The following is a 13,835-nucleotide window of genomic DNA, read 5'->3' on the forward strand; positions in this document are numbered from 1 at the left end:
CATAGAAATGGGAAAAAGTATGAAGAGGATGGACTACTTACTGGGGAGGGTAGTGTTAATAGGTCGAGGCGTTTCAAGCAATTGATTATTTTCGGTTGCTAGACCCAGGGAATGCACTGGAGGTCTTCAGGTGCAAGATATGTTATATAATATTGATCAGATGAATTTTAATGCCATCAATCTAGGTAATGAGGGGACCGATATATCATGTGATAACAGATATATGATAATTATTGAGCAGTTTTTCAATAAACAGTTTAAAAAAGTTTTGACTCTATTGCAAGGTAGCGCTGAGGGTTACTATGCCTGCTGCAAAAAACAGAGGTGCGACTGGTGTCAGCTCACCAAGTGTTGACTTCGGTGGGGGCACAATTTTTGCAAGTGTATTATAATTTGAAAAACACCTGCTGTTGGTGTTTCTCACCACCAGCTATTTTCAGGCAACAATAAAAATTTCAAAATAACTCTGTGATTAATGTTCTTTCTGGAGAGAGATCGGAAATCTGTCTAGTGTAAATTTTGACTCTGTCAGAAGGTAGAGCAGAGGGTTAATATGCCTGCTGCAAAGAACAGCAGTGCAACTATTGCCACCGCACTGGTTGTTGACTTCAGGTGGGGCGCAGTTTTTGCAAGTGTGTTATAATTTTAAAAGCACCTGCTGCTGGTGTTTCTTGCCACCAGCTATTTTCAGGCAACAATAAAAATGATAATGTATTTCTCCCAGATCTGAATGGGGGGCTTTGGGTGAGCAAGGGTTTGCCTGGTCTCCCCCCAGGCATATCAGGCATAGATGGTGCAATCCATAATGTGGGCGAGGGGATTGGTTGTGGGCTGGGTTGGGAGGGCTTTAGTTAGGTTATATATAGTCTGGGTGGGGTTAGGACAGCCTCTTTGACCGTGTCACACCCCAAGGAGTCAGGGTGTGGTTGTTTTGTGCATAGGAGGTAGGTCTTAGATTTCAGTTTCGATTTCCTTAGTTCAGTTTCAATATAATTTGATTTCGGAATGATGGCAAAGGGAAATAAAGTGGTTGAGGCATTAAAAATTTTGATGGAGGTAGGGAGGGAGGATTTATGCAGGAGGGGGCTCTGGAACAGGCGTGGGTAGGCCTTAAAAGCCCTAAATGAGCGTCAGCAGATGGGGTTGCTGTGGAAGTAATTACTCGTGCCTTGCCGTTGCACAGCAGGAAGAAATTCAAGCAAAAAAGTGTGTCGGGCCGGCAGGCACATGGCTCACCTATTTATGAAGGGGGACCAGCTCCTCATTTAAGTGATGTACATGCTGCATTGGTTGAACGCAGTTCCATTTCTGGCCATAGAATGTTGCGCCGCACGGGTATGTCGGGCGGCAACGAGTAGGAGGCAGAGGCAGGGGTCAGTCCTGTCACAGTGCGGTGCGCCAGGTGAGCTGCTTGGATGGTCAAATTGCCGATGCGCATGCGCGCTATGATTTCGGCATAGTAATCGAAGAGACACTTCTCGCAGTGGCTGGTTAGGCGGTAGGCTTGCCTGACTCGTTAGAGGAAGGTACCTGGGGTGTGACCAAAAAGATGGACGCCCCGATGTTATCGACCGAGCCGATTGTAATTTCGGACTCGGATGAGGAAAATAATTTAATAGTGAATGCAGATACGTCTGGAGTGGCGTTTGCTGACAATTTTCAGCAAAAACAAAGGGTGGATCATACTGAACTACAAGTTATGCACAGGTGGGTCAATTCTATGATAAACAAAATACAGAGGTGGCAGGTAGAGCAAGAGAGAATGATTCCATTGGAAGTTGTTTCGAGGCAGGTTTTTTCAGATAAGCAAGTAGTTGGGGGTGATGGTAATAATTTTAATTTACAGCAGGTGCAGGTTGAGGAGATTATTTCACAGAATAAAAGTTTAGAGTCACAGCACAGGGCAGCAGAGATAATACAGAAGGGGTGTGACATTGCTCTGGGGGTTTGCACCCCTGGTGTCTCTGCCCAGCAGATGACAGCAGCGGAGAAGAGGTCCAGTTTCGCGGTACCGGTGAAGGTCTGGGCACCTTCAGGACATCGGGCAGAAGAGAGGGTGGTGTCTGGAGCGAGCCACCTGACTTCAAGAGAGTGGGCTGGTGAATCTGTGTATTCAGGACACAGGCGAAGCACTGAGAATCCAACGACCAGCCGGAGCGCTGATTTAAAATTTGATAATCTGATTGCCATACATGATGAAAGTTTAGATTATGAGTATGAGCAGGAGTTGGAAGGAAGTGAAATTTGGGATGATAGGGAACACAGTTTACTCAACGGAACACAAAAGGGGAAGGGTGGTACTAATTTTAACAAGGAGAGGAGTGTTGGTGTTTTTCACGATTCGGCACCCAGGATGATCCAGTGCAATCGGATATGCAAAAAGGATAGTTGGCTTAATGCTGTTGGATGTTTTCGGAAAGGTGAGAGCAAGAAGACTCCATTTTGGGGGCAGGGGAGTGGTAATACAAAAGTGGTTCATTTGGTTTCAGTAGCGGTGGGGAGTAGTCCGATTGCAGCGTCATCAAAAGGTATGGTGAAATTGGTTGACATGGGAGATGGCGATGATCACCTGTTAAAGGACAAAAACGTTGCCACCTTAGAAAAAGATGGGGGTAAGGATGGTAAAGTGGCTGAGAAAGAGGTGGACTCTCATACGGTTAGTGAAGTTAAGGATGATGCAGTTGGGGGTAGTGTGAAAAATAAAACATTACTGTACATGGGGGTATCGATATCTTTGGGGGCGCATCTCACTCAAGCTATGAAGGAGAAAATATGTAAAGGTGAGTTTGTTAATGTTTTCAAGTTGTTAGAAAGGTGCAAGCAAAAGAAGGTTCTAAGAAGGAGGAATGGGAATTATTTAGGAGACCAAGAATTCCCACTGCAATTGAAAATTGGACATTGGCATTTACATTTTTGCTAGTGTTTATTGTGAGAAACATCCAGAGTGATGTGTTTCTCTTTTTAAATACATGGATGTGGTGCGGCAGGCTCAAATTGAATATGGAGGTTTTGGTTGGTTTAGATATAATGAAGAATTTAGGGCTCGAATGGCACTATTTCCAGATAAGGAGTGGGGTGATATTGACAACGAGCTTTGGATGCAATGGTTGCGCACTTCCAAAACGGCCCCAGCCTCACATACAGCTAGCGGGCTTCCGGTTCCCTATAAGCCCTTTTAAGGTCGCGCCACCCGAGCAGAGGTGGGTAATTCAGTTAGTGTTAGAGTTAGAGTCAGAGGGTCATTCCCCCAGAATGGTTTGTGTTGGTCATTTAACAGAGAATCATGCACAGGGCTACAGTGCAAGTTTAGACACGACTGCTCCCTTTGTGGAGGAAAACATCCCCTCGTTCAGTGCTTTGGGGGAATGCTTTGGAGGTGGAGGTAAGTCGATTCAAGGGTTGTTTGCAGGACAACAGGGGCACTCTAGTGGGAGGTCCAGGATGTTTCTGAAGTCCCTCAACTGGGGCTTCCTCCTGGTCCTTTTTCAGCCCCAGGTGTTTTTTTTTTTTAGGTGTCGATGTCAGCTGACCAATACCAAGGGTATTGCTACGGTTTTACCACTGAAGGGCACAGTGCCACCAAACTTGGCACACTTGTAGGGTTTGTCCTTGCGGTCATCAGTGCGAAATCGGGTCCAACTGTAATTTCCAGTTCGAGTTTTAGAGGGTGGCCAATGAAGTGCCCTTCACCGGTTTGCTGGTTTCTTCTTGTTGCAGAGTGGTACCTCTACTCTGGAGGGAGTTCTTGGGTGATTTTTTTAACCTGGAGATCCCCTGGGGTTCTTGAGAGCTTTTCCAGTTGTCCAGCAGCTCCTAAGTGACGATTGCCGGGTCCTGGGTGCAACAGGCAGGGTTTGGTACCTTTTCTTTGTGCAGCAGGTCCACAGTTCTCATGCCTTGGATCTTCTTGGTGCTGGTCTTCTGTTTGTCCATCAAATCTGATTACCTGGTCTTGGGATGCCCACTAAATACTGAATTTAGTGGGTGCTATAGAAGGAACCTGGTAGTGTCCAGTGGGACACCTACCTTTGGGTGGTGGCTACAACCACTATAGTGATCACTTCCTGTGGAAGGGTCACTTCCCTTTTCCTGATAGGCTATTTTCCAACCATGCAAGATGGAGGAAGATGAAACGGAGGGCTCACCTTGCATGCAATGCCTATGGGGTGGTGCAAGATGCGGGTGACCTCTCCTCCTGTCACTTGTTCATTATCCCACTGTTGCTCCTGCCAAAAGTGGGGATTTGCAAATAGAGGTGGCCACCTGCTGCTAGCAGCAGGGCTCAGGGTTGAGTTTGAAGGGTGGTAAGCCCTTTGAGGCTCATAGGCAGGGCTGTGTACATTCCTGGGGAATGAGGATGAACACCTCTGCCCAGGAAGGGCTTTGTTCTCTGGACCCAGAGAGCAAATGCTCTCACCTTAGTGTTCCAGAATTTTGTCTTGTCTTGTGGTGGCAGGCTGGTTGGGACCAGCCGGCAACCATGCCAAGGTTAGTTAGCTTTTGCAGGAGTCGCCTCTAAGGTGGCCCTTGGGTACATTTTGCAATAAATCCAATACTAGTATCAGTTTGGATTTATTATTCTGAGTTGTTTGATACCAAGTAACCCAGGGCTCAGAGTGGTCATCATGTAGCTATAAAACTTGTACTGACCAGTGTCCAGCACATGCGTGTAAAATGGCTGTTCTGTTCACTTACTATGTCCCAGGTTTGGCAGAGACACAGTAGGGGCATATTGCTTGTGCATCTATGCCCACACATGCAATATAGTGCACCAGCCTTGGTGCTGAAAGGCCTGCCAGAGGCATGCAGTGTGTAGTGGAGAGGTCACACAGGTTGTGCGCTATGTCAGTTTTACATTTTAGGATTGCATCAGGACACCAAGCCTTCATTAGCAGTGCTAGGTGCACTTGGATGTATGGTCGCTGGGGGTGGCACAATCTGTGCTGCTGCCATCAGGGGCCTACCCTTAGTACCCCATGCCCTGGTTACCTAAGAACCATTTACTAGGGACTTATAGTGGCAGCTAAAGGTGTGGCCAAATGTGCCAATGCATCACAACTGTTTTGGGAAAGAGATCTGGCCCAGGGAACCTGGTTAGCAGGGGCCCTGGGCACTAACAAGTTTGTAACCACATCAAATACCAGGCAAGAAATAGGGAGCTAACCATGTCAAAAGAGGCACTTTCCTACAGTACCCCACCCCAACAAAAGAGGATAAAACTACCCTTTCCCTAGTGAGTCTTCATCATCTAAGTGGAAGAACCTGAAAAGGCCATCTGCATTGGCATGGCAGTCACCGGTCTGTCTTCCACTTGAAAGTCCATTCCCTGTAGGAAAATAGACTACCTAAGCAGTTTAGGATTTTAACCTTTCATTTGTTGCTACCATCTGAGAGGGCTGTGGTCTGTCTGACCTATGGAGTGAGAGGCAAACAGGTATGGCCTCAGCTTCTTCAAGGCCCAGACCACAAAAAAGGCTAACCTCTTTATGACACTCCATTTCTGTCTCCTAGGGAGTAGTCTTCTGCTTATAAAAGCAATAGGCTGGTCATGTCCCTCATAATTTTTCTGGGATAGGACCTCTCCTACCCCCAGTTCTGAATCATCTGTTTGGACAATAATCTGCCTGGAGTAATCTGGAGCTTGTAGGGCTGAAGCAGAGCACGAGCATTCTTCAAAGTCTCAAATGCCCTTTGACAACTCACTGTCCAGTTCAACTTTAGGGGCATTCTCTTGGAGGTCAATTCTGTGAGGGGGCCACTATGTTGCCATAATCCTTCACAATTCTCCTACAATACCCAGTCAATTCAAGGAATGACCTAACCTGAGTCTGGGTTGTGGGAGCTTCCCAAGCCAGAATGGCCTAGATCCTGGGTTGGAAGAGTTGGACTTGGCCTCCACCTACTAGGGTGGCCCAAGTAAACAACCGTACCCTTCTTTATATGGCACTTACAGGCCTTGATAGTGAGGCATGACTTCTGCAGAACCTCAAGGACCTTTCCTAGGTGGATGAGGTGATCCTGCCAGGTAGGGCTTTAGACAGCTGTGTTATCCAAATAAGCTTCACTAAAGGATTCCAGCCTAGCCAGGGCTGGGTTCACCAGCCTTTGGAAGGTGGCAGGGGCATTCTTTATTCGAAAAGGCATAACAGTAAAGTAATAATGCTCAAGTGGAGTGGAGTGCAGCCCTCTCTTTTGTTCCAGGGGTCGGACCAATCTGCCAGCACCCAGATGTCAAATCAAAATTACCCAGACATCTGGCTGCTCCTAATCTATCTATAAGCTCATCAGCTCCTGGAATTGGTGTGCATCTGTCTTGGTCACTGAGTTGAGGCCCCTGTAATCCACAAAACATCTAATTTCCTTTTTCTCTTCTTTGGAGTGAGGTTAGGGGACTAAAACTACTGGGCTAGCCCAGGGGCTCTCTCAAGGTTCAATGACACCTAAATCCAACATTTTCTTGACTCCTGGCTAGATGCTTTCCTGACATGGTCTGTCTGTAAATTTAGTTGTTGACAGGTAAGCAGTCACCAGTGTCCACATCATGGGTACACCAATCAGTCCTACCAGGAGTCAGTCAGAAAAACTCAGCATACTGCTTGAGAACTTGCCTGCAATCAGCCTATGTTGTCTTAAGGAAGTCATGCAAGACCGCTCCATCCACAGAACCATCTTGTGGGTTGCCAGAGAGGAGATCAGGGAGAGATTCGCTCTCTTCTTCCTGTCCCTCATCTGTGTCAATGAGCACTGTCACAGTAGGGCTTTAGGGGTTGACAGGAATTATTCCTTTAGGGTTTTTGCATCTGCCTAGGTGAACTAGATAAGTGGCCTCCCCTTTCTTTTCAAGAATGGGAAAGGGTCCAGACCACTTGCCTTGGAAAGCCCTAGGAGCCACAGGCTCCAACACCCAAACTTTTCACCCGGTTGGAATTCCACTATAGCAGCTTTTTGATCATGCCAGTGCTTTTGCATCCCCTGGCTGGCCTGAAGCTTTTGGCTTGCTTTTTCCATATACTCTTCCATCCCTGAATGTAGGTCAAGTACATAGGGGGTCATTTTGACCTCAGCGGTCTTTTTTAAAGACCGCCGAGGGACCGCCGTGCGGAAGACCGCCAGTGCAGGCGGTTTGCCGCTCGGCCTATTATGACCGTTGGCAGCTCTCCGTCCCTTTACGGACGGAGAGCCGCCAACAGCCATACTGGCGGGAGGCGGGGAAGTGGAGGTTGCTCCACCTCCACCGCCACGCCAACAGAACACCGCCCAGCGAACCACGTCCTGTGATTCGCCGTGGCGGTGTTCTGTTGGCGGTGTGGTGTCGGCAGAGCTGCCCCCATGGCTCCCGTCCCCTCCCGGAGGATCGACGGACCAGGTAAGTCGATCGTCCGTTAGGGGAGGGGGTGGGGGGGTGTTTTGTGCTGTGTGCGTGCATGGGGGTGTGCGTCTGAGTATGTAGAGGGGGTGTGTGAGTGCGTGTATGCTTGTGGGGGTGATGCGTGTTTGGGAATGAGTGCGTGTATGTCTGTGGGTATGTCTGTATGGATGTGTGCGTGTATGTTTGAATGTGGGTGTGCGTGTCTGAGTGTGTGTGTGGATGTTGGCATGTATGTCGGGGTGTGTGCGTGTGTGTGTTGGTGGTGCCTGCATGCGTGTTGGGGGTCGGGTGGGGAGGGGGGCCCTGCCACCTTTGGGGGGTGGCAGTGGTGTTGGGGGGTGTAGGGGAGGGAGTCGGGGTGGGGGTGGGGGGTAGGGGGGACCCCTATCAGTGCCAGGGAAGGAATTCCCTGGCAATGATAGTGCTTACCGCCATGGATTTCATGGCGGTTCAAACCACTGGAAATCCACGGCGGTAAGCCGGGTCCAAATACAGCCGGCGGTATAGTGACGGCCGCTGGGCTGGAGACCCAGGTCTCCAGCCCAGCGGGCGGAACGGAGAACCGCCGGATGACCATGGCGGTAACCGCCATGGTCATAATTCCACAAGGTAAGACCGCCAGCCTGTTGCCGGTCTTACCGCCGGTTCTCCGCCTTCCGCCAGGGTCGTAATGACCCCCATAGTCTACTATGTCTTGCTTGGGCTCTTTGAGATGCTTCTTTCAGCCTTCCCTAACAAGACCCAGTGGCCCCGTAACAGGATGAGAAAACAAAAGCTCAAATGGAGAGAATCCTACTCCCTTTTGTGGCACTTTAACCTAGGCAAAAAGCAGGCAAGGAAGTAAGACATCCCATCTCCTTCTGAGGTTTTCAGGGAGTCCTCCAATCATGTCTTTTAGAGTCTGATTAAATCTTTCAATCAACCCATTTGTCTGCCAATGGTATGGGGTAGTGAACTTATAAGTTACACCGCATTCTTTCCACGTCTTTTAGGTATGCAGAACCTAAGTCTGATACTTCCTCCTTAGGGAACTGAACTCTGGCAAAAATACCCAGGAGGGCTTTTGCTACTACAGGAGCAGTGATGGCCCTATGGGGTATGGTTTTAGGATATCCAGAGGCATGATTCACTACCAGTAGGATATATCTAGTTCCTGATGCTGTCTGAGGGTCATGGGGGCCAACAATATCAGCCCCTACCCTTTCAAAAGGTACCCCAACCACAGGTAGTGGAATTAAGGGGGCCTTTAGGTGGGCACCTACTTTGCCACTGGTTTTGCAGGTGACACAGGACTGGCAAATGTTCCTCACCTTCTGGGGCATTCCAGGCCAGTAAAAATGATAAAATGATTCACTCGCTTGCTCCAAGTTTTATTTTGGCCCAAATATCCAGCTAGGGGAATGTCATGGGCTAGGCAGAGGAAAAACTCTTGGTTCTGCTGAGGTACTACCACCCTCCTGATTCCACCAGGCTTGAGGTCTCTGGCCTCAGTGAAAAGGAGTCCATCCTCTGAATAAACCCTGTGGGTACCACTGATACTACTCTTTTCTTCCTGTGCAACTTGCTGCCTCCGTCCTTCAAGAGTGGGACAAGTTCTTTGTCCTTGGCACTGACCTTCCCTGGAGGGCCTCCCTGGGCTTAAGAGCACTGGGTGGTAAGGCCTCAGTCTATGCAGGCTCAGTTCCCTTGGGAATAACAAGTCCTCTTCCTGAGAAGAGGGGTTCTGACTTGAGATCTGTATAGAAGCTGTCTCCCCAGTCTTCCTTCCTTTTCTCTTAGAAGGTTGGTCCACTATTTCAGGATCCAACACTTATTTTTCTCTCTAATGTTCGTCCTGTGCCCTAGTCTTAATACAGGCCCATTCTGTGATCCCAAGCATGGCTGCATGTGTCTTCGGGTCTACTTCAGTCCAGGGGGAATGCCCCAGTTCATTTCCAAGCAGGCAATCTACTGAGATAGATGGGGACACAACCATGTCTTTCTGACCAACTACTGCCCCCCAATCAAATGTTAACATAGACATGGGATGGAACTTTGTCTCATTGTCAGCATTAGTGGCAGGATAAGACTTCCCTACCAAGAACTGATTGGAGAGGACCAAGTGCTGGGTCGCCATGGTGACACTTGCTCCTGTGTCCCTCAGGGCTTAAACTTTTTCCTCATTTATCAAAGGGTGCTACCTGTATTTTTGCATATTACTGGGCCAGACAGCACAGGATACTTCTACCCTCCCTCTGTGACTAGTGTTGCCTCTGTGGGTTCACTGACATGGCCAGGCCACAACTGTGATCCCATCTGGAGATTAGCAACTGCATTTACTGGAGGTTGGCCAGATGTATTTTTCTTGTTTTAACGGCTAGGGTCTCCAGTTTGGTGCCTTCTATTCTTGCGATCATAGCACCAAGCCTTGTTAGGATCAAAGTTCCTACCTTGGACCCCACCCTTAGACTGTGAGGAGTCTCTGGGCCCACCCTTCTGGGCAGGTTTTTTTGGGGGCCTTGAGAAGACTGTTTTTGTTTTGGCTCCCATCTTACCCTTGGGTGGCTTTTTGGCATCTTTCATTTGGTCTCTGCCACCAGTGGTAATTTTGGTCACCCTTGTCTTGACCCAATGGTCTGCCTTTTTCCGCAGCTCCAGAGGAGAAAGTGAGCCTAGGTCTACCATGTATTGATGTGGTTTCTCATTGTAACAATTCCTTAGCAGATACTGTTTCATGAACAGGTTATTCAGCCCATCATAATCTTGTACCTTATTACCAGCTAACCAACCCAGCATTTTTACTGAATAGTCCACAAACACTACCCAAGTTTGGATCTGGATTTTTGAGCCTCCCTGAAAATTTTGCAGTACTCTTCAGTTGTAAGGCCAAAGTCCTCAATCAGGGTACCACTCATAAGGTCATAGGATTTATAATCTGCCTCATTCAGTGTCAGGATCCTATCCCTGCACTTTCCTGAGAATAATTTCCACAACACTGTGCCCCAATTGTTTTCAATATCCCACCCAATACAAGCTCTTTAAAAGTCAGAAAAACATTTTACCATATCACCCCCTTCTGAGAAGAAAGGAACAGCTTCTTTTGGCAGATTGAGATTGAAAGGATTCTCTCTCAATACTTGTATCCTGTCACCAGAAATTGGTGGTAGGCCCAACCCGTTTCTTTTTGCTTCAATTTCCAAAAGTTAAGCCTCCAGGGCCAGTCTTTTGGCCAACCTGCCTAAAGCCGGTCTTCCTCTGTGGGTGCACTAATGCTAGTTGAAGAGGAGCTACCCTGATCCCCATTGTCCACAACATCATCCTCTCCACCAGAGGCTTCACCATCTATTTTATATGTGGAGTGGGCTTTTTTCATGTTGTGCCACCAGAAACCTAAGCTGGTCTACTTTGACATGTTTCCCAGTAGGGACTTTGTACAGCTTGCAGAGTCTCCTTAATTGGGCATAGCTATATGCCATGTAACGGGCCAGGTTGAGCTCCTAGCTCTGGTTCTCTGAATCTGACATGTTTTATGCTACTAACGTTGGGACCTTTTTAGAAATTTGGAACCCCTTTTGGATAAGGCCAACTAAAGTAAGGACTTTTGACTCTAACTCTTGTTGTAGGGACCTAACCAGGGCCCTAGCAGTTGGATTAAATATGTGCAAACATTTTACCCAATTGAAAAAAATGCAAATAAGCTAAAGCCAAATTGAGAGTTATTCCTGTGCTCTCAAACTGACAGAGTGGTCTCAGCAAATGAAGTCTTTATTCCACCGCTGAACCACCAAATGTAGGAGGCTGGCTCTCTATATAGTGCGCACAAATTATGAGCACTGTGCAGAGAGTCCAAGCAACCTCATCTTGGTTTACATAGGTAAAGACTAGACCAACTAAATGCTCTAATATTTAGGTAGCTTGGTCAAGCAGTTAGGCCAATTTTGGAGAAGTGCAAAGCATTTTTGGCACACAAAGGGTCACTAAATATAGACACACACTCAAAGCAATAACTCAAAACCAATTTACAAAAATACTTCAGATTTTTATTACATTTTTAACACCAAGATCATCAAAATCGGATAAGTACTTTTTAAGTTATGATTTTTCAAAGTAAAAAAAAATGTCTTGCTTTTGTGCATAATTACATACTATAGCAATCAATGGGAGAAAACTTTAAAAATGCATATAAAATCAGGCAATGCGTTTACCAGTGTCTCCATTTGTTTTTAGGTTGAGGTCGTCATGAGGTCTTGTGGACCAGCTTGAGGGTGGATTGCACTCTGGGGGGTGGCTCTTATGTGTTCTGAAGTCTCTTGGCTGGGGCTTACTCCTGGTTTGTTAAGAGTCCGAGGTGGACTTTACTTCTGGGTGTCCTATGTTGGGGGTCCAGTAACACTGGCTATTGCACTGTTCAGCCACTTGAGGTTGCAGTGCCACCAAATGTGGCACACTTGCAGGGTTTGCCCTTTGAGTCTGTTGGATTGAATTTGGTCTACCTGCTGAGTCCGGTGCCTTGGTCAGTGGGGGTCAGTGAACTTGACTTAACTGGTCTTTGCTTCTTTGTTGCAGAGAGTGATGCCTTAACTTTGGAGAGAGATATTTGTTAATTTTCAAAAGGGTGGAGGTCCGCTGGGGTTTTGTAGAATCTGTCCGATGTCCATGCAACCCCTCAGCGGCAATTGTCGAGTCCTGGGAGCAGCAGGCAGGGTTTGGCTCCTTTTTCTTTGTGCAGCAGGAATGCAGTTCTTGAGCCTTGGGTCTTGTTTGTTGAGGGGATTCCTGTGTCCTTGGAATCTGATCTGCAGATCTAGGGGTGCCCATTAGATACTGCATTTAGTGGGCGTTTAGGGGAGTACCTAGTAGTGACCAATGGGTCATTTACCTTACGGTGGCTGCACCCTCTATGTTACCACTTCCTCTGGGCAGAGGTCACTTCCCTTTCCCTGATAGACTATTTTCCTACCATGCAAGTTGGAGGAAAATGAAATGGAGAGTTCACCTTGTATGCAACACCTTAGGGGTGGTGCAAGCTGGGGGTGGCCACTCCTCCTGCTTTTGGTGCATTTTCCCACTGTTGCTCCCTCCAAAAGTGGGAGTATCCAACTGGGGCAGCCATCAGGTTCTAGCAGCAGGGCTGGGGGACGAGTTTGAAGGGTGGTAAGCCCTTTGAAGCTCATAGGCAGGGTTGTGCACTTTCCTAGAGAAGGAGGTGATACCTCTGCACAATAACAGCTTTGTTCTCTGGACCCAGAGAGCAAAGGTTCTCACCCCATGGTTCCTGAATCTTGTCTGGTGGTGGTAGGCTGGTAGTGACCAGCCAGCAACCATTTTAGGGTTAGTTAGCTTTTGTGTTTTTAAGAAAAAATCAAGTTATCAGAATACTAAGGGGGTCATTCCAACCCTGGCGGTCGGTGTTAAAGCGGCGGCTAACCCGCCAACAGGCTGGTGGTTAAAAAAATGGAATTCTGACCCTGGTGGAAACCGCCAACAGAGACCGCCACTTTAACACTCCGACCGCCACGGCGGGACAAACAAACAGCGCGGCGGTCACCGCCAACAGACAGGCGGGCGACAATGTACCGCCCACCCTATCACCACCCACCAATCCGCCACCTTTTCCGGGGTGGTAGCCCCGCCGATAAAAACACGGTGGAAACAGACATTTCAAACGGAAAACTCTCACCTCCATACACCCCACGAGGAATCTGGACAGCATGGAACCCGAATTACACAACCTACCAGCTATTGTATTCCTGCTCCTCTACCAGGAGCACGAACGCCGGCGCAGAAGACAACGGTGAGTACTGCACCTACGACACAGGGGAGGGGGGAGGAGAAAATATTACGGGGACACACATACGCGACACCCCCACCCCCACCCACTACAACACACACATCAATGCATAGCAATACATCACTGTTACAACCCCCAATCCCCCCCGAAAGAATGCAAAGACAAAAGGAAATGATCATAAACAGTCGAAAATATTGTATTATTGGCTTATAAAAATATCACACATTTAAAACTAATATATACATAAATATTAAAAGTCCGATAATTCTAGCTGTCATTGTCCGTGGACCACTGGGCCCAAATCACATGGGCAAGGCCCACACAAGATACCTGACACCAACGGAGAGAACACTGCAGGGGCATCAGATAGAAAAACTACAGGCACCTCAGGGGGAAGGGAAGGGGAGGCACCTCAGCCACATGAGTACACGACGCCAGATCCACGAGGGGCCTCCATGGCCACTCTCCCATCCTGGGGAGTGCAAAGCCACAGTCTCTCAAGTCCAGACAGTGGGTGGGTTGCCCACTGTTCCATCCTGGGGAGTGCAAAGCCACAGTCTCTCAAGTCTCTACAGTGGGTGGGTTGCCCACTGTTACATCCTGGGGAGTGCAAAGCCACAGTCTCTCAAGTCTATATAGTGGGTGAGTTGCCCACTGTTACATCCTGGGGAGTGCAAAGCCACAGTCTCTCAAGTC

General features: G+C 48.1%; 1 protein-coding gene across 4 annotated transcripts in view; it reads left to right on the forward strand.

Annotated features, from left to right (window-relative positions):
• Positions 1 to 1,548: 1,548 nt before the first annotated feature.
• The window catches only part of MBNL2 (muscleblind like splicing regulator 2), a 563,412-nt gene continuing 551,125 nt past the window's right edge, over positions 1,549 to 13,835 (forward strand). The window contains exon 1 of one of the 4 annotated variants that reach the window (XM_069204579.1): positions 1,549 to 1,707. The gene's annotated coding sequence lies outside the window, so the exon portion shown is untranslated. The remainder of the gene's footprint in view (positions 1,708 to 13,835) is intronic. The other 3 variants (XM_069204591.1, XM_069204575.1, XM_069204570.1) reach the window with 3 other exon arrangements.

The sequence above is a fragment of the Pleurodeles waltl genome, chromosome 8 (assembly GCF_031143425.1).
Source record: "Pleurodeles waltl isolate 20211129_DDA chromosome 8, aPleWal1.hap1.20221129, whole genome shotgun sequence".
NCBI classification, from domain to species: domain Eukaryota; kingdom Metazoa; phylum Chordata; class Amphibia; order Caudata; family Salamandridae; genus Pleurodeles; species Pleurodeles waltl.